This window comes from Callospermophilus lateralis, unplaced genomic scaffold, assembly GCF_048772815.1.
Source record: "Callospermophilus lateralis isolate mCalLat2 unplaced genomic scaffold, mCalLat2.hap1 Scaffold_63, whole genome shotgun sequence".
Classification (NCBI taxonomy): Eukaryota; Metazoa; Chordata; class Mammalia; order Rodentia; family Sciuridae; genus Callospermophilus; species Callospermophilus lateralis.
The window spans coordinates 7,826,972-7,851,921 of NW_027514713.1; the positions used below are offsets into that span (position 1 = coordinate 7,826,972).

The 24,950-nt window shown below is 46.3% G+C and overlaps 1 pseudogene; it reads right to left on the minus strand.

Moving 5' to 3' along the window:
- Window positions 1–258: 258 nt before the first annotated feature.
- LOC143389478 (cdc42-interacting protein 4-like) lies at window positions 259–12,377 on the minus strand (annotated as a pseudogene).
- Between the last annotated feature and the right edge of the window lie 12,573 nt (window positions 12,378–24,950).

Here is a 24,950-nt window from a genome sequence, read left to right on the forward strand (position 1 = left end):
ATTGCAGAGCAACAAGAATGATATGTAACAAAATGGCCCAAGCCAAGTTGCAGGAAGAAAAGACTTGAACATGTGTATGTACATTGATTTTGAAAGGCACAGTGGGTCTATTGGGATGACAGGTGGAATGGGGGTGGGCAGCAGGTTACACAGGTCACAGCCAAAGCTATGGGGCAGAAATAAAGTGCATAGGTCCTGGGGCTCCCCATGGCCCAGGAGCAGCAGCTTATAGACCCTCTCTTCCTGCTTCTGGCAGGTTCAGTTGAGTGGCACTCAGAGGTAGGAGGTGGGCACATAGCCTTCACCTCCCTGTGTCTGCCAGACCCATATCCAGCCATTGCCTTTGTCCTCTTCCATCAGACTGAGGTCCTCACCTTGGTCACAGAGATGCTGCCTTCGCTGGACCCTATTGTGGGGTGGTCCCAGTTCTCTGCATTAGAAAAACTTGAACAAACTAGCCAGACACACCAGAGCAACTGATGTGCCCCCACCCCTCCACCCCCATGTGTTCTCACCTTCAAAGTGGTAAATGGATACACACTGGCCTATGGGTGATGCAGGCTCCTCAAAATCCTCATCACATGCCGTCTAGATAGGGGTTTCCTGGCCCTCTTCTGAGGTGTGCTCTTCAGAGCTTTGTGGGGCAAGAAGGCAGATGGAGACAGGTCCTCTGTGTCTTTCTGGCCATACGTGCTCTGGCCTCCCGGCTCACCTCTCCTTGTTGACCTGTGAAGCATTTATGCTAATGTCCCTCGGGACACTGGATGGGGGGTTGTGAGGACAGGTGTGCTGGCACAGGCTATCCCCTAGGTTTCTCAGGATCCGGCTCTCAGCTTCTGCCAGCCAAGCCTTGGAGTATGAGATCACATCACCTCCAGGCCAGAGTTCAGAGGTTGGCCCACCCTGCACCTGGATTCTTCCTGAGATCATCCATGCATACCCAAGATGTTGATGAGAAACAACTGGATCTCTGTACCCCACCCAGAAGTATCTTAGCCAGTCTGGTGATGACTCTACCCCTCCGCAGGGCCTTCCCCTTACCTTGTACTTCAGTACTTCCAATTTCAGCCGTTTGATGTTGCTTAGTGTTTCTGTGATCTGGGACTCAAAGCTGGCAAGGTCACCCATCTGGAGTGTCTTATCATACATGCACTTCATTTTCTTCGGAGATTCCCTGGGGCAAGATGGGGAAGAAAAGAGTAGTGGTTGAAGGGGCTTGCAGCAATGAGGAAGACCACACACTTATTACAACTCAAATGTGGGGGCCAGACATGGTGGCCTGCAATTGTGGTGTCAGCTACTGGGGAAGCTGAAGTATTAGGATTGTTTGAGCCCAAGAGTTAGAGGCCAGCCTGGGCAATGTGGCCAAACCCACAAAAAAGAGCTCCAATTCTAGTAGGGCTAACTGCCTGGGTTGGCATCTTGGGTTGGCATTTCCTGGTGGTGTGAGCTTAGGCTATAGAGCACTATCTGCAGACCTTAATCTTGAAAATGGGAATAAATGCATGTGTGTGCCATGTGGGCTGTTGTGAGGACTGGTACAGTACTTGTACACAGCAAGTCCTAACAATTAATTTTTATATATATATATATATATATATATATATATATATATATATATATATATATATTGCTCTAGGAGGCTAAGAAGTAGCTCAATGTCAGAGCACTCCACTGGCAGGTGCAAGGCACTAGGTTTCATTGCTAGCACTTGAAATGGACAGGAAAGAAAGGAAACTCAGTAAGAGAGTCAGAATCCTATCTGTGCTTATCATCTCTTAGAAAAACCTAAGATATCCAGGAAGTCCATGTGAAGTGAGTAGAATAGAGCCTGGAGTACAGTGGATGTCTGTGATTCTAGCTGCAATTCCTGTCATTAGTCTCCCATTCCCATCTCCTCTATACATCTGGGTAGTGGGAACTGTAGAGCACTAGTGGAATATGACAGACCTCAGCTCAGCTTCCTTTCAGTTATTACCTGACCCATGTCACAGATGAAGAAACTGAGATACTAAATGCTGTATCAAGCGCCCATTACCTCCAGGAGCTGGAATTCATGAGCAGGCTGCCTTGACTCTAGGCATATACCCTGTACCTTCTGCTCCATCATAGAAACCCAGAAACCACCCAGTGGAGGATGCAACTTCATCCTTGTCTGTCCAAGAGATAACTTGCAGACAGCAAGCAAGAACTTGATCACCTCCTGGCAAGTGGCAAACATCCTTCCTATTTTGTGAAGGACTGGGAAGAGGAATTTGCTGCTTGGGAGAACGTGAGTAAAGATTTTCTTTTTAATATGGCAGATTTTTATTTTTAATATTTAAATGTTTGAATTATTAAATAGTTAGCCATATGCTTTTATTTCCTTTTAGGTCTCTAATGTGGATTAGACTGTAAGGCTTCTTGATATTGAGCCATGTTTGCATTGTTGGGATAATGCCCAATTGATTATGTATTTTTTCTTTAAAAAATAACCTTTTTCCTATTCTAGTGAAGGAGACATAACACAAAATTTCCTCTTGTGATTACTATGAAGCATACAGTTCTGTGGCATTAGATACCTGCACCCAACTAACACCACCATGCCATGTATTGTTTTGTAGTACATCATTAAATTTTCTTGTCAGGATTTTGTATCTAAAACCAGAAGTGAGTAAAATGAGACCATAATTTTATTGGCTTGAATTCTTGCTCACTGATTTGGGAACCCAGGTTCCCCAGCCTTCTAAATAAGCTGACAGCTTTCACTCTATTTGCTAGAAATCCTTGCATGGGAGCGAAAGCAACAGTTTCCTCCAGGCACATGAAGAATCACCTATAAAACCTCCCTGCTGGTGTCTCTGTGACATTTTTGGGTGTATTTGAGTGTAAATATTTTATGGTTACTTTTTGTCTGTGCTAGGCAAGCACTCTCCTGCTGCGCATACCATTCTTTTAAATATAACCCAATGGCACTCTTCAGTCCCCTGCCTGGCCCCTCTGCCAGGCCCTACCTCTGATTCACCTCTTCTGCAGCTCCTGGTTGTGTTCTTCTAACTGATACTGGAGCTGCTTTCTCTGTTGCTCTGGGGCAAGTGGCTAAAATCCTCTGAAGCCACAGTCTGCAAAGGAAAGAGAGGGTTGAGTCTGGGATTCTGAAGCTGAAGCTTCCAGGTGCTGCACACTCCTGAGGATTCAAGTCCACCTTCCTCCCCTTCCAAATATCTTTGGAGCAAGGTCATGGACAGAGTGAAGAAGGAGTGGGGCCCAGCTGGCTGCAGGAAGCAAGCCTACGGTCCACCACCTTGCTGATGGGAGGGCCAATGCCATCCCTCCTCCTACAGTCCTCACTTACCCCCATGGCCTCCTGGAAGGATCTGGAAGGATGATAGCCACAGATTGACTGACTTACTGATCTCACTCAATAAGACCAAGGGATCATAGACATAGCTGGTAAGGGAACCCATTAGGCAAGTCCAAGGACATGACACCCTCTAGGGGGAAGAGGGTTGGGGGGGCATGACTACCAGCTGGGTCCAGGAGGGGACAGGTAAGGAAGAGGCAAGGGCAGAAAATGAAGATGGACAGAAGGATGAACATAAGTATGGATGCAGAGAAGCAAAAGCAAAAAAGAAATTAAAAATAGTAACAATATCCCAACTCAAGATGCATAATCACACAGAAAATACATGTAAGGGCAACACAAAATCTGATAGGTAACAAGGAGGACATTAGACTCAGAGAAAGAGGTCACACCTCTCTCTACCCCATCTCCTACATCCCTTGACTATTAGGTCTAGGGGCTGGAACAGGAATGCTATAGTCCACTGGGCTTTCTGGACTCAGTTTAGAAGGAGGTACAGGAGGCATTTGCATGAAGAAAGTCTTCAGACACAGGCCAAAGTGGCATGCTACTCATAGAGGGCTGTGGAAGGCAGGAAAGGTCAGGGGTTACAGCTTAGGAGGAGAGGGCTGAAGACCAGAATGGCTGGTGCCAGTGGGAGGTATCTAAGGCATACTAGGGAGTCAGGGGCTGTCCAAGATATAAACCGGTGGTGTTAGGGTTTACGTCTGATGCTGAAAACACACACACAAACAAAAAATACCAAAACTATAGGGCATAAGGATACATCAGCTGGATAGAGATCTGGGGTTAGGGGCACTCCTAAAAGACAGGAACACAAACTGTCAGTCCATCACGAATTCCACCGGCAGATCTTCTCCCAGCATCCTGAGCATGAGCAGACAGATGCCACAGGACAACATCCTGCCCTCCTCAGCCTCAGGAGACTCCCAGGCCAATGTGCTGCTGACTTGCCTTCCTTCCCTCCAGCCCAGGCATGTAGCAAAGAGGAAAAGTATGGCCCAGGACTCAGCATTTCTGTGGCTGGGCTCAACTCATTAGGGCCTCAGTTGGCCCCACTCACTGTCTTCTCACAACATTCTGGGCCCCCACCTTGCTCTTCTTGCCAAAAGGCCAGTACTTGGCACAACTATGGCCAGGGCCCTGGAACTTAGGGTCTCCATCGGAGCGGGTGTCCAGGCCATTTTCTGAGTGTGCACAGATCACAGGCTGGCAGAAGTCCTCAATTTCCACATCACCAGGGTGGGCATAACCTGACTTGTGCACCTCTATGAGAATCTGGGTGTCCTGGGGGAAGGAACAGTGGGTGGGCAGTCAGGGGCAAGGCCCTACCTAGTTTGGGAGATCCCCACAGTGCCCACTCTTTGGCCTACTCAGGCACCCACATTCTTGGCATCCACAGCTTAAGCAGCCACCTTCATGTCCTCAAAGCACTTGGTGATGATGAGTAACACCTGCAGTTCCATCTCTGACAACAGCCAGTACCCTGATTTACTGATCTCACTGAAGGTGGCTCTATACTCATCCTTGACCTGCAATTTCTGTGGGGACAGGGAAAAGGCATGAAACACATGGGTGGAGGCAGATCAGGTATAAAGCATTCTGCAAATATGATGGTGCCCTAACTGTCAGCACTAGCTCCTGCCCAGTGTGGTGAGGAAGACACATTCCTGTAGGTGGAGTTGCAACATAGGGCTGGGGGTTGAAAATGAGTTATATAAGAACTGTAAATTGCTTCAGATCAATTTGGTATCACTTGTGTTTTGACACAAAGTTATGGAGTATATCTTGTTTCCAATGTTTATTCAGTATAAGTGAATTTGGATCTGTATGTACTTTTTTTGGTAAATTATTTTATTGAAATTATTATTTGAAATAATAATTTTTTCATTGAAATAAAAATTTACAAAGAATAGGTAACTATCCCCAAGGAGTTTATTGATTAAAAATATCAACTAGTTGGCTATTTTATCTGCACATAATTAGTGGAAGTTTTAGTTGTTTCATACTGATTGGACTGAAGTAAATTTGAATATATATTTGAGATAAATATGAACTCTGATAAATTTTAAGTTATTCACTTCATAAATTATATTTTTGGAAAAAACCTCATGGTACTTTTAGTTGAGGAAAGTAAATGTCTTATCTGGAGCTTGGCCCCAAACAAAGAAAGGCACCTTGATTTATTTCACTGAGTGGGCTTTGCTATGTTTTCTTTCCATTGGTAGTGTGTCCCATTACTAGGCACAGCTAAATTCTAGAATCACACATTTCAGGAACAAGGAAACCATAAAAATGTGGACATGTTTAGGTAGCTTGGAAGAAAAATCATGTCCTGTGATGTAGAAGAAACAAGTGATCATATCTTTTTTTCAGGTATAGTGATCAAAATATGTTCAAACTAACAGGACTTCTCTCCCTGTAATGATATCCTATTAGATGCTGATGAGTAACCAAAAGCATAGAAACATGTGATAGGGAGACTCTCTTGATGTTATTGGCCCATGGTTATAACTTAATGTGAATCAACCAATGTTCAGGCTTAAGTCATTTTATCAGAGGGAAGATTCAACTTTCACTAACCCAGATAGCATCCAAAGACATAGCCTTTTCCTCATATATAAGTAAAGCCATATTTGGGGCATACAGTGGAAGAAATATATCAAAAGTGATTAAAAAGTACAGTGTTGCTGGCAACTCTAATGGGTTTGGATAAAAGTTTATGTTCACATCTTGTCAATGGTGGTACTTCTTTCCTTGGTCGTCCAAATTGACCTTGACCAAACTCCTTATTGTATATATATTTGAGATAAATATGAACTCTGATAAATTTGAAGTTATTCACTTCATAAATTATATTTTTGGAAAAAACCTCATGGTACTTTTAGTTGAGGAAAGTAAATGTCTTATCTGGAGCTTGGCCCCAAACAAAGAAAGGCACCTTGAGTTATTCATTCTCAGCAAGTAACATTTCTTTCCATACCTTTATTCATCCACTACATAGCTATTGTAAATCAGTGAAACTATTTTGCAGTAAATTCAGAAGATATGAATATCCTCTTCTAACCAGTTCTCTATCTCAATTTCTTTAGGAATAACGAGCAGCACCTATGTTCCCAATGAAACCTGGAGGAAATTAACAATAATGTTGAGGAAATAGGTCCTCCATATGATTAGATTGATTTTATATCCATCAATCAATCATTCAATAAATGTTTTGAACAGTAACCAGCATTGTGTTCCACAGATACATGGTGATGTATCTGTGGAAAACAAACAGACAAACATTGTTTTTTTTTTTTAATTCTTGTCTTTCTTTATAAAATTTGCATTGTTGTTAGGATAAATAAACCAAGTTATTGATTGCTTAGCATAGTTATATTCTTCAGCTATTATTTTCACTATACTTAGTATTCCAAAATAATGATAGTTAATCTCATTAAATAATGGCTAATTAACAAGATTTTAAATTGGTACATTTCTGGGAAGCCCCTTGGAATATAAAACAATAAAGAAACAGAGGTCCAATATTTCCATTTTACAAGACACAATTATTTGCCTTAATTAAATTAATATTTTCAGAATTACTGTGGGGATAAATTTGTTGAACTGGTGCTTCAAGGAATTTCAGGTTTCTTGTAGTTCTTGTAAAATCAATTCTTTTATATTATTCAGGGAATGGAAGCAAGTGCAAGTTTAGAATTTTATTTTTGTCAGGGTAACCAATTTTTGAAAAGCTAAGCTTGGTTTCTTTCTTCTGACTTATAAAATAAGAGTCAAGAATTATCTTCCCAAATGAGTATAAAATACTAAATATCAATATTTTCCTCCAACTCGTAGATTTGGGCAAATAATAGTTTGTAAAAATTAAAGAAACTTGTTTAATGTAATGAACTCAGGAGTGTGCTTCTACTGAACTACTCCTCAGCCCTTTTTGTTTTGTGAGACAGGGCCTCACTAAATTGTCCAAGTTGTCTGGGAGCATGCAATCTTCCCACTGAGACTCTGGAGTCACTGAGATTACTGGCCAGCATGATACTATATGGAGCTTACATGGAGCTTATGGAAAGGTAAGAATAACGCATATGTGTGTATCTTATACATAAATATATGCTTAGTCTGAAATATATCTGTGTGCATAAACTGTGTGTGTGTATGTATATATTATGGTGGTGCTAGGTGCTCTGAATGCAGTGGGCAGGGATGGCCTCCCTGATAAGGTAACAAATGAACAAAACATAAAAGTGAGAAAAGGGACCATTTGAATAGATGTACAAAGACAATAAAAGCAGCAGAAACTCCCTCACAAAATCAGACACCCTGACTTATCAACTTGGAGTTATACGACTGAAATCTACATTAAACTCAGGGAGAAAAAATCCCAAGTTAAGAATATTATATACAAGACTGACCAAATTATGGGCATGCACAGATGTGGCATAATGAATCCTATGATTATGTATATTTACAATATACCAATTTTTAAAAGTTATAATCTAAGTTGAGTGTGGTGATGAATGCCTGTAATCCCAATGACTCAGAGTGAGGCAGGAAGATCTGGAGATCAAAGCCTGCTTCAGCAGCTTAGAAAGGCCCTAACCAACCTAGTGAGAACCTGACTCCATATAAAATATAAAAATTCTGGAAATGTAGCTCAGGGTTAGAGTGTGCCTCGGTTCAATCCCCAGTCCCAAAAACCAAAAATAAAATAACAATAATTGAAATATAAATAAAAAAGAGAACATCTAAAAGAAACCCAAAAGAACATTATGCATCAAAGATCAATAATCAGATTAACAGAAGATTTAACAACTGCTGCAGACACAAGCAGATAAAAGAGATTTCCAAAGGACTGAACAACAACAACAACAACAACCTGTCATTCTAGAGATTTATGACTAGTTAAACTATAACTAGAGTACGAGCAGGAAAGGACAGCTTTCTCCCTGAAAAAAAAAAACTATTAAGCTGTTATTAAACAATTAAACCACATATTTTGGTGCACACCAGTAATCCAAGCAGCTCTGGAGGCTGATAGCAGAGGATCGCAAGTTCAAGGACAATCTCAGCAACTTAGTGAGGCTTTAAGGAATTCAGGGAGATGCTATCTGTAAGTAAAATATAAAAAAGGGGCTTGGGATGTGGCAACCCTGGATTCAGTCCCTAGTACAAAAAATAATACATCTGAATAAAGCAAAATGACCCCAGAGAAAAGGTATCATTTGAAGGAGGAATAATTCACACAATATAAGTGAAGAGATCTTTATCATTGTGGAATTAGAAAATACATAAACAAAGAAACAAAATGGAGTCAGGTGACAACAGTGTTCTGAGTAGAGCAAGATGACAGGTGTGTCAGAGCAACCTGGAGGGGAAGGGCCCTGCTTTGGACAGGGCAAGTTTTCTTTCTCAACATCAGCACAACTGAACTTCTGAGCCAGAACAGTCCTTAGGGTGGGAGCTGACCTGGGCATGAAAGGACGTAGACAACACCCGCCATTTTAACAACCAAAAGTGTCTCTAAACAATATCACAGGCCCTTAGGCCCGCTCCTGAGGGCCCTAGAAAGAGGTGTTCAAAAAAGCAGGGGCTGGCCTGGGTTGCCAGGAGGTGCAGATAGGGACCCAACTCCAAGCTGGCCCCAGCGTGTCCAGGCACAATCTTGAGGGGACCATCCAATTACTAGTATCCAACAGGATCTCAAAATTACTCTTCTGTTTCTGAGCTGGAAAGGGGACTGATGTGTTCTTTGAGCAACTCCAGCGGGTACAACAGAATCCTCTCTGCTTCCTTGATATCTTTTTCCAGATTTTCCTGAAGCTGCTGGCAAAGTGACCAAACCAGAAGAACCAGTAACACCAGGCACAGAGCCCCCAGGGCAACCACAGCCAGCCACATAAGTCACAGGTATTCCATGGGGGCCTGAACCTCCAGGTCACTGAGGGGCCCACTATCACAGCCACAAGGTACCCCTCAATAGCCAGCCATGTCCCCTACTCCTCTGAAAAGCAGTTGTAGGCCCCAGCATGGTGATATTGGGCAGCCATCACCACCAGGGCTTGGAGACAGGCATCATAGTGGATGGAGCCTGGCTCGTCTGCAGGTAGGTCCTGGCCCTCAAAGATCCAGCGGGCATAGGCCAACTTGGAGGAGAGGGACAGGGAAGTACCAAGTCTGTGCCCACTACCATTGTGATGTTTTTCTGCATTCACCTGACTGTAGCAACAGAGAGAGAAGGTAGCAGAGTCAGTGCAAGAGACCAAGGGCCAGGGAGGTGTGATGTGGAAAATCCACCTAAGGATCACAGGCCATATGGAGGGGAGGGGACCACAAAAAAAGCTCACCTTTCTTAGTGCCATGAAGGTCACAAAAGCCTATGGTGTCTGAGATCCCCATGTTCTGAACAAGTAGAGATCTGGCAGAGGAAAGGGGTATTAGAAGCTTAGTTCCAACACACCTTCCTGGTCCCAGCCCTTGCAGAACCCAGCTCACCCAGAGTAGCTGGCCACAGACAAACAGTGACTAGTGTTGATGCTCCAGGCAGAGTAGGAGTCCCACGCAAGGACACAGTCTGCACAGATGTGGTACTTCACAGAGTCTGCCAGGGGCAGCTGGACCAACTGAGAGCAGGAGCCAGCAAAGAGCAGCTTCTGTGGGAGAAGAGGAGCGAGAGGGTTGGTAGGGCCACATGCATCCCAGGGCTGCTCAGATTCCAAGGAGCACAAGCATGAGAGGTGCCCACATGAAGAAGAGACAGAAGACAGCACTGCAAAGGAAGGTGCAAGTCTCAAGAAAACAGGGAGGCAATACACACAGAAGACATGAAACATTTTCCTCCAGTGCCCTTGGCTCTCACAATAGCACCAGCACAGCATAAGGTGTTCTCCATTTGAATGGCGCAGTTTTCCTCATTTCCATCTCAGAGTCTTATATACAGAAATTCCATTGATTTATTGGTGTTGATTTTATGTCCTGCTACTTTGCTGAATTCATTTACTTGTTCTAGAAGTTTTTTTGTGGAGTGTTTTGGGTCTCCTAGGTATAGAATCATATGATCAGCAAATAGTGCTAATTTACATTCCTTTTTTCCTATACATAACCCTGTGATTTCCTTTGTCTCTCTTATTGCCCTGGCCAGTGTTTCAAAAACTATGTAGAATAGAATTGGTGAAACATGGCATTCCTGTCTTGTTGCAGTTTGTCAAGCCAATGCCTTCCTTTTTTTCTGTGTTTAGAATACTCTTGGCCTGAGGCTTCGCAGAGATAGCCTTTATGATGTTGAGATTAGTTCCTGTTGTTCCTAGTTTTTTTCAGTGTTTTGAACTTAAATGGGTACTGTATTTTGTCAAATGCTTTTTTCTGCATCTATTGAGATGGTCATATGGTTCTTACTTTGAAGTCTGTTGATATGATGAATGGCATTGTTTGATTCCCTTATGTTGAAACAACCTTGAATACCTGGGATAAATCCCACCTGATCATGGAGCATGATCTTTTTGATATGATTTGTATTTGATTTGCCAAAAATGAACTGAGGATTTTTGCATCTATATTCATTAAGTTATTGGTCTGAAGTTTTGATTATTTGAGGTGTCTCTGTCTGGATTTGGAATCATGGTGATATTAGCCTCAGAGAATGAACTTTGGTGTACCCCCTTCAATCTATCGATTGAAGAGTATTGGTATGAGTACTTCTTGAGAGGTCTTGTAAAACTTGGCTGTATATCCATCTGGTCCTGGGCTTTTCTTGGTTGGCAATCATTTTATGACTTCTTCTATGTCTTCACTTGCTATTGGTCTCTTTAATTTGTGTACATCTTCCTACCTCTCTCTGGGCAGGTCATATAAAATTAGGAATTTACCAATGCCTTCACAATATTCTAAATTATAAGCGTTATGGTTTGAAAATAATTTCTCATTGTCTTCGGTATTTCTGTAGTGTCTGTTTTGATATTGCCTTTTTCATCACATATGATAGTAATTTGGGTTCTCTCTCTTCTTCTCTTCATTAGTATGGCTAAGATTCTGTCAATATTTTGTATTTTTTAATAAGAACCAACTCTGTGTTTTGTCTATTTTTTCAAATGTTTCTTTTTTTTTTTTGATACAACAAATTTCAACTCTGATTTTAATGATTGCTTGCCTTCTACTGCTTTTACTGCTGGTTTGTTCTTCTATTTCTAGGGCTTTTATATATAGTGTGCAGTAATTTACTTGTTCACTCTTTTTTCTTTGAAGGAATAAACTCCATGCAGTGCATTTTCCTCTTAATATTGCATTCCTAGTGTCCTAGGAATTTCAATATTTTGTGTCTGTGTTCCCATTTACCTCTAAAAACATTCAATCTCCTCCTGGATGTCTTCTGTAAGTCATTTTTCATTCAGAAGCATATTGTTCATTCTCTATTTGAGGAAGGAATTTTTCTTCCTTCTTTTATCATTGATTTTCTATTTCATTCCATTATGATGGGATAAAATGCATGGTAGTAACTCTCCTTCTTTGTATTTGCTAAAAGGTGCCCTGTGGCATAATATAGTGTTTACTTTTGAGAGGGATCCAAGTGCTACTAAGAACACATGTTATCCATTTGATGTCGTTGCTTATGTTACATATGTGAATTAAGTCTAAGTTTTGAATTGTGTTATTGATTTCTGTAATTTCCTTAATCCAAATTGTTTGGACGATCTTTCCCGTGGTGACATAGGTGAGTTAAAATCACCCATGTTTATTGTGCTGTGGTCTATTTGACTCTTGAACTTGAGAACAGATATTTAGGTGAACATAGCTGCACCATGGTTTGGGCATAGATATTAATGATTGTTATGGTTTTTTAGTGTATGGTTCCCTTGTACAGCACATAATGTCCTTCTTTGTCCCTTTCGATAAACTTTAGTTAGAAGTGTACTTTATTTGATATGAGTATGGACATCCCTGCATCCTTCAAATTTTCATGAGAATGGTATTGTTTTTCCCAACTTTTTACCTTCAGTCTCTGAATGTTTTTCCTATCAAATGTGTCATATGTATGCGGCATGTTGTAGTAGGTTTTATTGTAAATTCAGTCTGCTAGCCTAGTCTTGGGAATGGTGAGTTTAAGCTATTTACATTTACGGTTACTAAAGAGATATGGTTTGTATATTTAGCAATACTGGTTTGTTTTTGTTATTTTAATTGACTTGATTTTTCTGTTTGATTAGATTTTAATTTAGTTTACTCTCTCACACTGTTGGATTTAATAGTTATTTTTCATTTCCTCTTCATGAAAAAATTTGCCAAGGATGTGTTGCACCGCCAGTTTTCAACCTGCAGATTCTCATATTTTTGTTTTTCGGGAAGTGTTTTTTTTTTTTTTTTTCATCATTTTCAAACCTGAAGATTCGTCTTGGTGTATACAAAAGTCTTCTTTAGAAGGCAGTGTCCTTAAGAATTATAAAATTATTTTTCCAGGATCTTCTAGCTTTCAGGGTCTGTGTTGAAAGTTCATCCTGTAAGCTAATTGATATACACCTATATGTGATCTTCTTCCATTCTCTTGTGGCATTTTAAATTCTCTTCTTGTTCTGTATGTTGGGCATTTTCAATGTAATGTGTCTTGGTATGAATCTTTTTCATATCGGTGTCTTGTATGATTCTAGGATTTGAATTTCTGTTTCATCCTTCTTTTCTGGAAAGTTTTTCAATATTATTGCATTGAACATATTCCACATTCCATTGGTTTGGACCACAATACATTCCTCCATCCCAATCACTCTTAAATTTGTCTCTTTATGCTATCCAATATCTCTTGGATGATCTGTGTTTGGCTTTTTGTCAGTCTTTTCGTGCTTTCTACATTTTATTCGATATGACATACTCTGTGTTTCTTGTCTGATGTCCTATCATTTAAGTGTTCTCCTCTGTTGGTGACACTCTCATTTGAGTTTTTATTTGGTTTATCATTCCATCTCAAAGGCTTATATAGGAAAATTCCTTGGATCTATTGATGTTGATTTTATATCAAGCTACTTTGCTGAATTCTTATGCTACTTCTTGTAAATTTCTGGTGAAATATTCTGGATCTTCTAGGTGTGGAAACATATCAGAGGCAAATGGTGCTAATTGATGTTCTTCTTTTCCTATACATATCTTTTTGATTTCCTTTGTCTCTCTATTTTCTCTGGTCATTTTTTTCAAGAAGTATGTTGAATAGAAATTTTGAAACAGAGCATTCCTGTTTTGTTGCAGTTTTTCGAGAAAATGCCTTCATGTTTTTTGTGTTTAGAATGATGTTGGCCTGAAGCTTAGCGTAGGTAGCCTTTATGATGTTGAAATGAGTTCCTGGTATCCCTAGTTTTTCCAGTGTTTTCAATAAAGGGGGTGCTGGTTGTTGTCAAATGCTTTTACTCTGTCTATTGAGACAATCATATGGTTTTGATCTTGAGGTTTATTGATGTGATAAATTACATTGATTAAATTCCGTATGTTGAAACAACCTTGCAGAACTGGGATGAATCCCACCTGATCATGGTGCACGATCCTTTTGATATGTCTTTGTATGCAAGTTGCCAGAATTCAACTGAGGAGTTATGTATCCATATTCATTAGAGACATTGGTCTGAAGATTTCTTTCTTTGAGGTGTGTTTGTCTGGTTTTGGAATCATGGTGATATTGGCCTCAGAGAATGAAGTTGGGAGTACTCCCTCTTTTCTATTCCCTGAAATGATTTTAAGAGTATGTGTATTAGTTCTTCTTGAGAGGTGTTGGAAAACTTGGCTGTATATCCATGTGGTCTTGGGCTTTTATAAGTTGGCAATCTTTTGATGGCTTCTTCTATGTTTTCACTTGCTGTTGGTCTTTATCATTCGTGCATATTCTCCTGCCTGTCTCTAGGCAGGTCTTATGACTTTAGAAATTTACCGATTCCTTCAAAATATGTTTTATTATTAGAATATGGTTTGAAAATAATTTCTCTTTATCTTTTGTATTTCTGTAGTGTCTGTTCTGATATTTCCTTTTTCATCATGTATGCTAGTAATTTGGGGTAGCTCTCTCCTTCTCTTCATTAGCATACCTAAGAATCTTTCAAACTTATGTATTTTTCAAAAAGAACCAATTCTGAGTTTTGGCAGTTTTTCCAAATATTTCTTTTCTTTTGATTCCACAGATTTCAGCTCTGATTTTAATGATTGCTTGACTTCTACTGCTTTGGCTGCTGGATTATTTTTCTTTTTCTATGGCTTTTATGTGTATTGTGTGGTCATTTATTCATTGACACTTTCTTCTTTGAAGGAATAAACTTCATGCAATGCATTTTCCTCTTATTACTGCATTTCTGGTGTCCTAGGAATTTCAATATTTTGTGTCTGTGTTCCCATTTACCACTAAAAAACATTTAATCCCCTCCTGGCTGTCTTCTGTAAGTCGTTTTTCATTCAGAAGCATATTGTTCATTCTCTATTTAAGGAAGGAATTTTTCTTCCTTCTTTTATCATTGATTTCCTATTACATTCTATTATGATGGGATAAAATGCACAGTAGTAACTCTTCTCCTTTGTATTTGCTAAGAGGTGCTCTGTGGCATAATATAGTGTTTACTTTCTAGAAGGATCCATGTGCTACTAAGTACACATGTTATCCATTTGATGTTGTTGGATATGTTATATATGTGAATTAAGTCTAAGTTATGAAATGTGTTATTGAGTTCTATAATTTCTTTAATCCAAATTGTTTGGACGATCTTTCCCGTGGTGACAGAGGTGAGTTAAAATCACCCATGTTTATTATGCTGTGGTCTATTTGACTCTTGAACTTGAGAACAGATATTTAGGTGAACATAGCTGCACCATGGTTTGGGTATAGATATTAATGATTGTTATTTTTTTAGTGTATGGTTTCCTTGCACAGCATATAATGTCCTTCTTTGTCCCTTTCAATAAACTTTAGTTAGAAGTCTACTTTATTTGATATGAGTATGGACACCCCTGCATCCTTCAAAGTTTCATGATAGTGGTATTGTTTTTCCCAACTTTTCACCTTCAGTCTCTTGCTTTTCCTATCAAATGAGTCTCCTGTATGCAGCATATTGTAGGATCCTTTTTTTTTAAATCCATTCTACTAGCTTATGTCTTTGGAATGGTGAGTTTAAGCCAATTACATTCAGGTTTACTATTTAGATGTGGTTTGTATATCAAGCAATATTTGTTTTTGTCATTTTAAATTGTTTGATTTTTCTCTTTGATTAAATTTGAATATAGTGTACTCTCTCCCACTTTTGGATTTTCATTGTTATTTTTTATTTTCTTTTCATGAAAATTTTGCCAAGGATGTGTTTAACTGCCTGTTTTCTACCTGCATATTCTCTTAACTTTTGTGTATTAAGAAGTTTTTTTTTTTCATCTTCAAACCTGAAGGTTAATCTGGCTGAATAAAAATGTCTTCATGAGCAAACAGTATCTTTTAGCATTGTAAATAGATTGTTCCAGAATCTTCTAGCTTTCAGGGTCTGTGTTAAAAGATCAGCCTTTAACCCAATTGATATATGCTTGTTTGTTATCTTCTTCCATTCTCTTGTGGCTTTTAAAATTTTCTTCTTGTTCTGTATGGTCAGCATTTTCATTGCAATGTGTCTTGGTGTGGATCTTTTTCACCTATGTCTCCTGTATGATTCTAGGATTTGGATTTCTTTTTCATTCTTCTTTTCTGGAAAATTTTCTAATATCATTGCATTGAACATATTGCTTATTCCATTGGTTTGGACCACAATACTTTCCTCCATCCCAATCACTCTTAAATTTGTATCTTTATGCTATCACATATCTCTTGGATGATCTTTTGTTTTTGGCTTCTTGTCAGTCTCTTTGTGCTGTCTACATTTTATTCGATATGACATGCTCTGTGTGTGTTGTCTGATATCCTAACTTCTAAGTGTTCTCCTCTGCTGGTGACACTCTCATTTGAGTTTTTAATTTGGTTTGTCATTTCCATCTCAGAGGTTTATATAGAGAAATGGAAATTTCTATGATTTATTGGTGTTGATTTTATATAGTGCTACTTTGCTGAATTCATTTGCTAGTTCTGAAGTTTTCCGTTGCAATTTTCTGGGTCTTCTAGGTAAAGAAACACATCATCGGCCAATAGTGATAATTGATATTCTTCTGTTCCTATACATATACTTGGATTTTCTTTGTCCTTCTAATTGCTCTAGCCAGTGTTTCAAGAAGTATGATGAATAGAAGGGGTGAAACTGCATTCCTGTCTTATTGCAGTTTTTCTACGGAATGCCTTCATTTTTCTGTGTGTAGAATGATGTTGGCCTGAGGCTTTGCGAAGGTCACCTTAATGATGTTGAGATGAGTTAATGTTATCCCTGTGGACATCCCTGATCTCTCACAGGCACCTGGTTCGAGAGGTTTCGCCCCCTGAACAGGAAGTCCCCTCGACCCTGGCTGCGACGGTAGGTCCCTTCAACACCCTGTTCGAAGGGTCTCTCCCCTAGAGTGGGTAGTCCCCTTTACCCTAAGTGCTGCCATACCTGATCTCCCCCAACATCTGGTTTGAGAGGACTCTAACCTAAAAGGGGGATTCCACTTAACCCTGGGTTTGGCCATACATCATCTGCCCCAACACCTGTTTGGAGAGTTTTTGCCACTAGAACGTGGAGTCCCCTGGACCCAAGGTGTGGCTGTACCTGATCTCCCCCAGCATCTGAGTTGGAGGAATATCGCCCCTAGAGTGTTGCCATACCTCATCTCCCCCTGGCATCTGGTTTGAGGGGTCTCTAATCAAGACAGGTAGTCTGCTGGACCCTGGCAGTGGTTGTAACTGAAATTCACTGTCACCCGGGTTCGAGGAATCTTGTCCCTGTGTGGGGAATGTCCTTGACCCTGGCTATGGCAGGAGCTCACTCCTGAATCCCGGGTTCTAATGGTCGCTCCCCTAGAGAGGTTAGTCTTCTGGACCCTGGATGCCACCGTACCTTATACCCAACTGGCATCCGGGTTCGAGGGTCTCACCCCTAGAGGGGAAAGTCCTCTCGACCATGTGTGTGGTGGTACTTGATATCCACCCAGGTTCGAGGTGTCTCGCCCCTAAAGGGGGGAGTCCCCTGGACCCTGGATGAGGTTGTATCTGATCTCCCCCTGGCACCTGTGTTCGAGGGGTCTCGATCCTAAATAGCGGTCCCTGGACTCTCGGTGCGGCCGTAGCTGATCTCCCCGCAACACCTGGGCTCGAGGGGTCTCGCCCCTAGAGGGGGGCTTCTCTGGACTCTGGGTGCGGCTGTACCTGATTCCCCCCCAGCACGTGCTTTGCGGGGTCTCGCTCCTAGAGGGGGGAGTCCCCTGGGCCATGGGTGAGGCCGTAACTGCTCATCTCAGCACCCGGGTTTGAGTGGTCTTGCCCCTAAAGGGGAGCATCCCCTGGATCCTCGGTGAGGCCATAACCTATCTCCTCCCTGCACCGGGTTGGAAGGATCTTGCCCCTAGAAGGGGGAGTCCACTAAACCTGGGGTGAGGTGATACCTGATCTCCCCACAGCACCTGGTTTTGGAGGTTTCGCCCCTAGAGGGGGGCATCCCTGTAACCTAGGAGCGACCATAAATTATCTTCCCCAGCATCTGGATTAGAGGGTCTCTCCCCTAGAGTGGGGAGTCCCCTCGACTCTGTGTGAGGTGGTACTTGATATCCCCCCAGGTTTTATGGGTCTCGCCCCTAGAGGGGGGAGTCCCCTGGTCCCTGGGTGCAGAGGTACCTTATCTCCCCTCCCCCTGGCACGCGGGTTCGAGGGCTCTCGGCCCTAAAGAGGGGGGCAGCTTGACCCTGGGTGTGGGCATACCTGATCTTTACCTGGCACCTGGGTTAGAGGGATCTCGCCCCTAGAGGGGGAGAATCCCCTGGACCCTGGGTGCGGCCAATCCTCATCTCCCTCCAATACCTGGGTTCCCGGCGTCTCATTGCCTATAGGGGGACGTCGTCTCTTTCCGGGATGCTGCTGAATCTGATCTCCCCTAGGCACTGGGTTTGAGGGGTCTAACCACTGGGAGTGGCAATACCTGCTATCCCCCCGGAACCCAGGTTCGAGGTGTCTCACCGCTAGAAGAGTTCCTCCCCTGAACCCTGAGTGGTGCTATCCCACACATCCAAGCGGCACCTGGGTTCCAGGGGTCTCGTCCCTAGAAGGGGGCATCCCCTGGACCCTGGGTGCATCCGTACATGATTTCCCCTCTGCACTGGGTTCGAGGGGCCTCGCCCCTAGAGGGTCCCCTGGGCACTAGCTGCGGCCATACCTGATCTCCCTCCAGCACCAGGGTTCGAGGGGTCTCGCCCCTAGAGGGAGGAGTCCATTGGACCCTGGGTGGAGTGGTACCTGATTTCCCCCAGGCACCCAGGTTAGAGGGGTCTTTCCCCTAGACGTGGGGGGGAGTCCCTGGACTCTGGGTTTGGCCATACCTGATATCCCCTTGGCACTGGATTCAAGGGGTCTCGTCCATAGTTCAGGATTCCCCTCGACCCTGGCGGAGACAGGAACTAGACCTGACACCGGAGTTTGTGGGGTCTCCGCCCTAGAGGGAGGAATCCCCTGCACCCAGGGTGTGGGGATAAGTGATCTTACCCTCGCATCCGGGTTCGAGGTGTCTCGACCCTGGAGAGTAGAGTCCCTCCACATTGTGTGTGGCCGTACCTGATCTCCCCATGGCACCTTGTTCGAGGGGTCTGGCCCCTAGAGGGAGGAGTTCCCTGGGCCTTGAGTGCAGCCATACCTGATCTCCCCCCAGCACCCATCTTCGAGGGGTCTCATCCCTAGAAGACTTCGTCCCCTGAACCCTGAGTGGGGCTATACCTCATATCCAAGCGGCACCTGGGGTTCCAGGGGTCTCGTCCCTAGAAGGGGGCATCCCCTGGACCCTGGGTGTGGCTGTACCTCATGTCCTCCCCAGGATCTGGGTCCGAGGGGTCTTGTCCCTAGACTGGGGAGTCCCCTGGACCCTGGATGCAGCCATACCTGATCTCCCCCTGCCAACCAGGTTCGCGGGGTCTTACCTCTATACAGGAGCATCCCCTCGTCCCTGGGTGCTGTTGTACCTGACCTCCTCTAGTCACTGGGTTTGAGGGTTCTGGCCCTTAGGGAGGGAGTCCCCTGGACACTGGGAGTGGGAGTACCTGGTCTCTCACCGGCACCCAGGTTCGAGGTGTCTCACCCCTAGAGGAGGGAGTCCCCTGGACCCTGGGTGCGGCCGTACATGATTTCTCCTTGGCACTGTGTTTGAGCGGCCTTGCCCAGAGAGGGGGGTGTCCCCTGGACACTGGGTGCGGCCGTACCTGATTTCTCCCCAGCACCTGGTTTGAGGGGTCTTGATGCTAGAGGGTGGAGTCCACTGGACACTGGGTGCGGCTGTACCTGATCTCCCCCGGCACCTGGGTTCAAGGGGTCTTGTCCCTAGAGAGGGTCGTCCCCTGGACCTTGGGTGCAGCCGTACCTGATCTCCCTCCAGCACCTGATTCAAGAGGTTTCGCCCCTAAATGGGGGAATCCATTGGACCCTGAGTGCGGCCATACCTGATTTACCCCCAGCACTTGGTTCCAGGGGTCACGCCCCTATAGGGTGCTGTCCCCTGGACCCTGGGTGCGACTCTGCCTGATCTTTCACAGGCATCTGTGTTTGAGGGGTCTCGCCCCTTAAGTGGGGGGACCTATGGACCCTGGCTGCTGCCATACCTGATCTCCATGTGGCATCAGGTTTGAGAGGTCTCTCCCCTAGAGGGGGGAGTCTCTGGACCCTGGGTGCGGCTGTACCTGATCTCTCCCCTTCACCCAGGTACGAAGGATCTCACCCCTAAAGAGAAGGACCCCTGGACCCTGGGTGCAGCTGTACCTGATCTTACCAGCACCCGTGTTTGAGGGGTCTCTCCCCTAGAAGGGGGCGTTCCCTGGTCACTGGGTGAGCCCGTAGCTTTTCTCTCCCCTGCACCTGGTTCGAGGGTCTAGCCCCTAGATGGGGGAGTCCACTGGATCCTGGGTGCATTGGTACCTGATCTTTCTCTGGCACCCAGGTTCAAGGGGTCTCTCCCCTAAATGGGGGAGTCCACTGGACGCTGGGTGCAGCCGTACCTGTTTTCCCCCCGGCACGATGTTCTAGGAGTCTCACCCCTAGTACGGGAAGTTTCCTGGACCCTGAGTGCAGGAGTACCTGATCACTCCTAGGCATATGGGTTCAAGGAGACTGGCCCCTAGAGGGGGGCGTCCCTGGATCCTGGGTGCTGCCATACCTGAACTCCCCCCAGCGTCTGGTTCAAGGGGTCACTAGCCTAGAGGGGTGAGTCCCCTGGAAGCAGGGTGCAGTGGAACCCGATCTCACCTGCCACCAGGGTTTGAGGGATTTCGACCCTGGCTTTGTCGGGAGCTCCCCCGACACCCGGGTTCGAGGGCTCTCTCCCCTAGAGTGGGCAGTTACCTGGACCCTGGGTGCGGCCGTACATTATCTCCCCCACATCCGTGTTGGAGGGATCGCCCCTAGAGGGGGGAGACCCTCATTTTTTTGCTGTGGTACTTGATCTGCCTCCGGGTTCAAGGGTTCTCGCCCCTAGAGGGGAGAATCCCGTGGACCCAGGGTGCGGTCGTTCCTGATCTCCCCCTGGCCCCAGGGTTCCATGGGTCTCGACCCCAAAAGAGGGGGACTCCTAGACCCTGGGTGCGATAGTAGCTGATCTCCCCCCGGCACCCGCGTTAGGGGGGCCTCGCCACTAGATGGGGGTGTCCCTGTACCATGGGTGCGGCCGTACCTGATCTCCCCCCGACACCCAGGTTCGAGGGTTCTCGCTCCTAGAAGGGGGGCGTTACCTGGACCCTTGTTGGTCTTACATGATCTCCCCTCGGCATCAGGTTCGAACGGCCTCATACTTAGAAGGGAGTGTTCCCTGAACCCTGGGTGCGGCCATACCTGAACTCTCCCAGGCACCCGGCTTTGAGGGATCTCATGTCTAGAGAGGCAATTTACCTGGACCCTGGCTGTGGCCATATGTGATCTCCCCCCGTCATGCAGGTTCCCTTATAAGGGGGCGTCCCCTTTTCCCTAGGTGCGGTGGTAGCTGATCACACCCAGCACCCACTTTAGAGGGGTCTCTTCTCTAGAGGGGGGAGTCCCCTGGACCATGGGTGCAACCGTACCTCATCTCCCCTGGCATCCTGCTTCATGGGGTCTCATCCCTAGAGAGGGGTGTCCTCTGAACCCTGGGTGCAGCCTTATCTGATCTCACCTGGCACCCTGGTTCATGGGGTCTCGTCCCTAGAGAAAGGTGTCCTCTGGACCCTGGGTGCGGCCGTTCCTGATCTCCCCCAGCATCTGGTTCAAGAGTGTTCGCCTCTAGAGGGGTGAATCTCCTGAACCCTTGGTGTGGCTGTACCTGATCTCCCCCTGGCATTCGGGTACAAGGTGTCTCTACCCTAGAGACACTGGATCCTGGGTGCAGTGGTACCTGATCTTTCTTTGGCACCCGGGTTCAAGGGGTCTCTCCCCTAAAGTGGGGAGTCCACTGGACCCTGGCTGCCACCATACCTAATCTCCCTCTGGCACCTGGTTTTGAGGGGTCTTGGTCGTAGAGGGGGGGGCATTCCCTGGTTCCTTGATGAGGTTGTACATGATCTCCCCTCAAGCACCAGATTCAAGAGGTCTCCCTCCTAGAGGAGGGGAGTCCCCTCGATCTTTCGTGTGTGGTAGTTGATCTCCCACCTGGTATGAGATGTCTCGGCCCTATTGGGAGAAGTCCCCTGGATCCTGGGTGCAGCAGTACCTGATCTTCCCCAGCACCCGGGTTCCAAGGGTCTTGCCTCCAGAGGAGGGTGTCCCCTGGTCCTTGGATACGGCGGTGTCTGAAGTCACACTGGCACCCAGGTTCGTGGGTTCTCGCCCCTAGAGTGGAGCGTCCCCTTGACCCTAGCTGCAGCAGGAGCTTCCCCGGCACCCTGGTTCGAGGGGCCTGCCCTCTGAGGAGGGAGTCCCCTGGAACACGGGTGCGGCCATACCTCATTTTCCCCTGCATCCGGGTTCAAAGGTCTCGCCCCTAGAGGGGGGAGTCCATTTGACCCTGTGTGCGGCAGTACTTCTTCTCCCCCGGGGTTTGAGGGTCTCGCCCCTAGAGGGGATAGTCCCCTGGACCCTTGGTGCGGCCATACCTGATCTCCCCTTGGCACCTGGGTTTGAGGTGTCTCGACCCTAAAGAGTAGGACCCCTGAACCCTGGGTGTGGCCATACATGATCTTCCCCTGGCACCATGGTTAGAATGGTCAAAACCCTAGAGGGGGGCATCCCTGGACCCTGATTCGTCCGTATCTAATCTTCCCCCAACACCCGAGTTCAAGGGGTCTCGTCCCTATAAGGGGGCATCCCCTGGTCCCTGGGTGCAGTCGTACCTTATCTCCCCTAGGCACTGGGTTCCAGGGGTCTCGCCCCTAGAGGAGGGAGTTCCCTGGACCCTGGGATCGACCATACCTTATCTCCCCACCGGCACCCAGTTTCGAGGTGTCTTGCCCCTAGAGGAGGGCAGCCCTTGGACCCTGGTTGCGGCCATAAATGTTCTCTCTTCGGAACTGGTTCAAGGTATCTTGCCCATAGAGGTGGGTGCCCCTGGACCCTGAAACCCCTGGACCCGTTCCTCAATACCCGCCCCAGCACCTGGACCAAGGGGTCTCACTCCTAGAGGGGGAGTCCTTTGGAATCTGGGTGTGGCAGTACCTGATTTCCCCCGGCACCCGTGTTGGGGAGGTCTCATCCCATAATGGGGGGACCACTGGACTCTGGTTGCTGCCATGCCTGATATCCCCCGGCATCAGGTTCGAGAGGTCTCTCCCCTATTGAGGGTGTCCCCTGGATCCGAGGTGCGGCAGTACCTGATCTCCCCCAGCACCCGGGTACCAGGAGTCTTGTCCTTAGAAGGGGACGTCCCCTGAACCCTGGGCACGGCCAACCCTGATCTCCTTCCGTCACCTGGTTCAAGAGTTTCCCCTCTAGACGAGGGATTCCCCTGGACCCAGGGAGCAGCTGTACCTGATCTCCCTGTGGCACCTGGTTTGAGGGGTCTCGCCCCTAGATGGGGGAGACTCCTGGACCCTGAGTGAAGGTGGTACCTTATCTCCCACCAACACCCGGGTTCAAGTTGTCTCCTCCCTAGAGAGGGGAGTACCCTGGATCCTGGGTGCGGCCAAACCAGATCTCTCCTCGACACCCAGGTTCGAGGGGTTTTGCCCCTACAAGAGGGAGTCCCCTGGATCCTGTGTGCAGCTATACCATACATTATCTTCCCCCGGAACCTGGGTTCCATGGGTCTCTTCCCTAGAGGAGGGTGACCCTTGGGCCTAGGTTTGGCAGTACCTGATCTCCCCCAGCACCCAGGTTCAAGGGGTCTCATTCTTAGAGAGGGGCTTCCCCAGGAACCTGCGTGCGACCATAGCTGATCTCCCCCAGGCATCTGTTTCAAAGAGTCTCGCCCATAGGGGGTTGTCCCTGGACCCTGGGTGCTGCCATACGTGAAATTCGCCCGACATGTGGTTAGAGGAATCTCGCCCCTAGAAGGGGGATGTCCGTGGTCCCTGGGTGTGGCTTAGCTGATCTCCCTTGGCACCTGGGTTCCAGGGGTGTCACTGCTAGAGGGGTGATTCCCGTCGTCCTTGTTTGCTGTGGAACCTATGTCTTCCTGGGTTTGAGGGGACTCTACCCTAGGGGGGGGAAGTCAACTCCACCGTGTGTGCGGTGATATTTGATTTTCCCTCAGGTTTGTGGTTCTCGCCCCTAGAGTGGGGAGTACCCTGGGCCCAGGTTGTGGCCCTATCTGATCTCCCCCCAGCACCATGTTTGACGGTCTCACCCCTAGATGGGTGAGTTCCCTGGACCATGGGTGTGGCAATACCTGATATCCCCCATTCACCTGGGAGCGAGAGGTCTCCTCCCTAAAAGACGGAGTCCCCTGAACCATGGTTGCTGCTGTGCCATACCTGATCTCCCTCTGGCTCCCAGGTCAATTGGTTTTGTCCCTAGAAGGGGGAGTTCCCTGGACCCTGGGTGCGTCTGTACCTGATCTACCCCCGGGCAACTGGTTTGAGTTGTTTTGCCCTAAAGTGGGGAGTCATCTGCACCCTGGGTGCGGACTTATCTGATCTACTCCGGCATAAGTGTTAGAGGAGACTCGCCCATAGAGGGGAGAGGCCCTGGACCCTGGGTGCTGCCATACATGATCTCTTCCCGGCATCTGTGTCAAGAGGTCTCTACCCTACAGGGTGGAGTCCCCTTTACCCTGGGTGCGGACATAACTAACCTCCCCAGGCTCGCGGTTTTGACGGGTCTCGCCCCAAGTGTGGGGAGTCCACCCGACCCTGGATGTGGCTGGAGCTTCCCCTTCACCAGGGTTCGAGGGTTCTCCCCCCTAGAGCCGAGAGGCCCCTGGACCACGGGTGCGGCCGTACCTGATCTTCCCCTGGCAACATGTTTGAGCGGTCTCGCCCGGAGAAGGGAGAGTGCCTTGGACACTCAGTGCAGCCTTACCTGATCACTCCCCGGCATCAGTTTCGAAGAGACTTGCCCCTAGGGGGTGCATCCCTGGACCCTAGGTGCTGCCATACCTGAAATTCCACCCGCATCTGC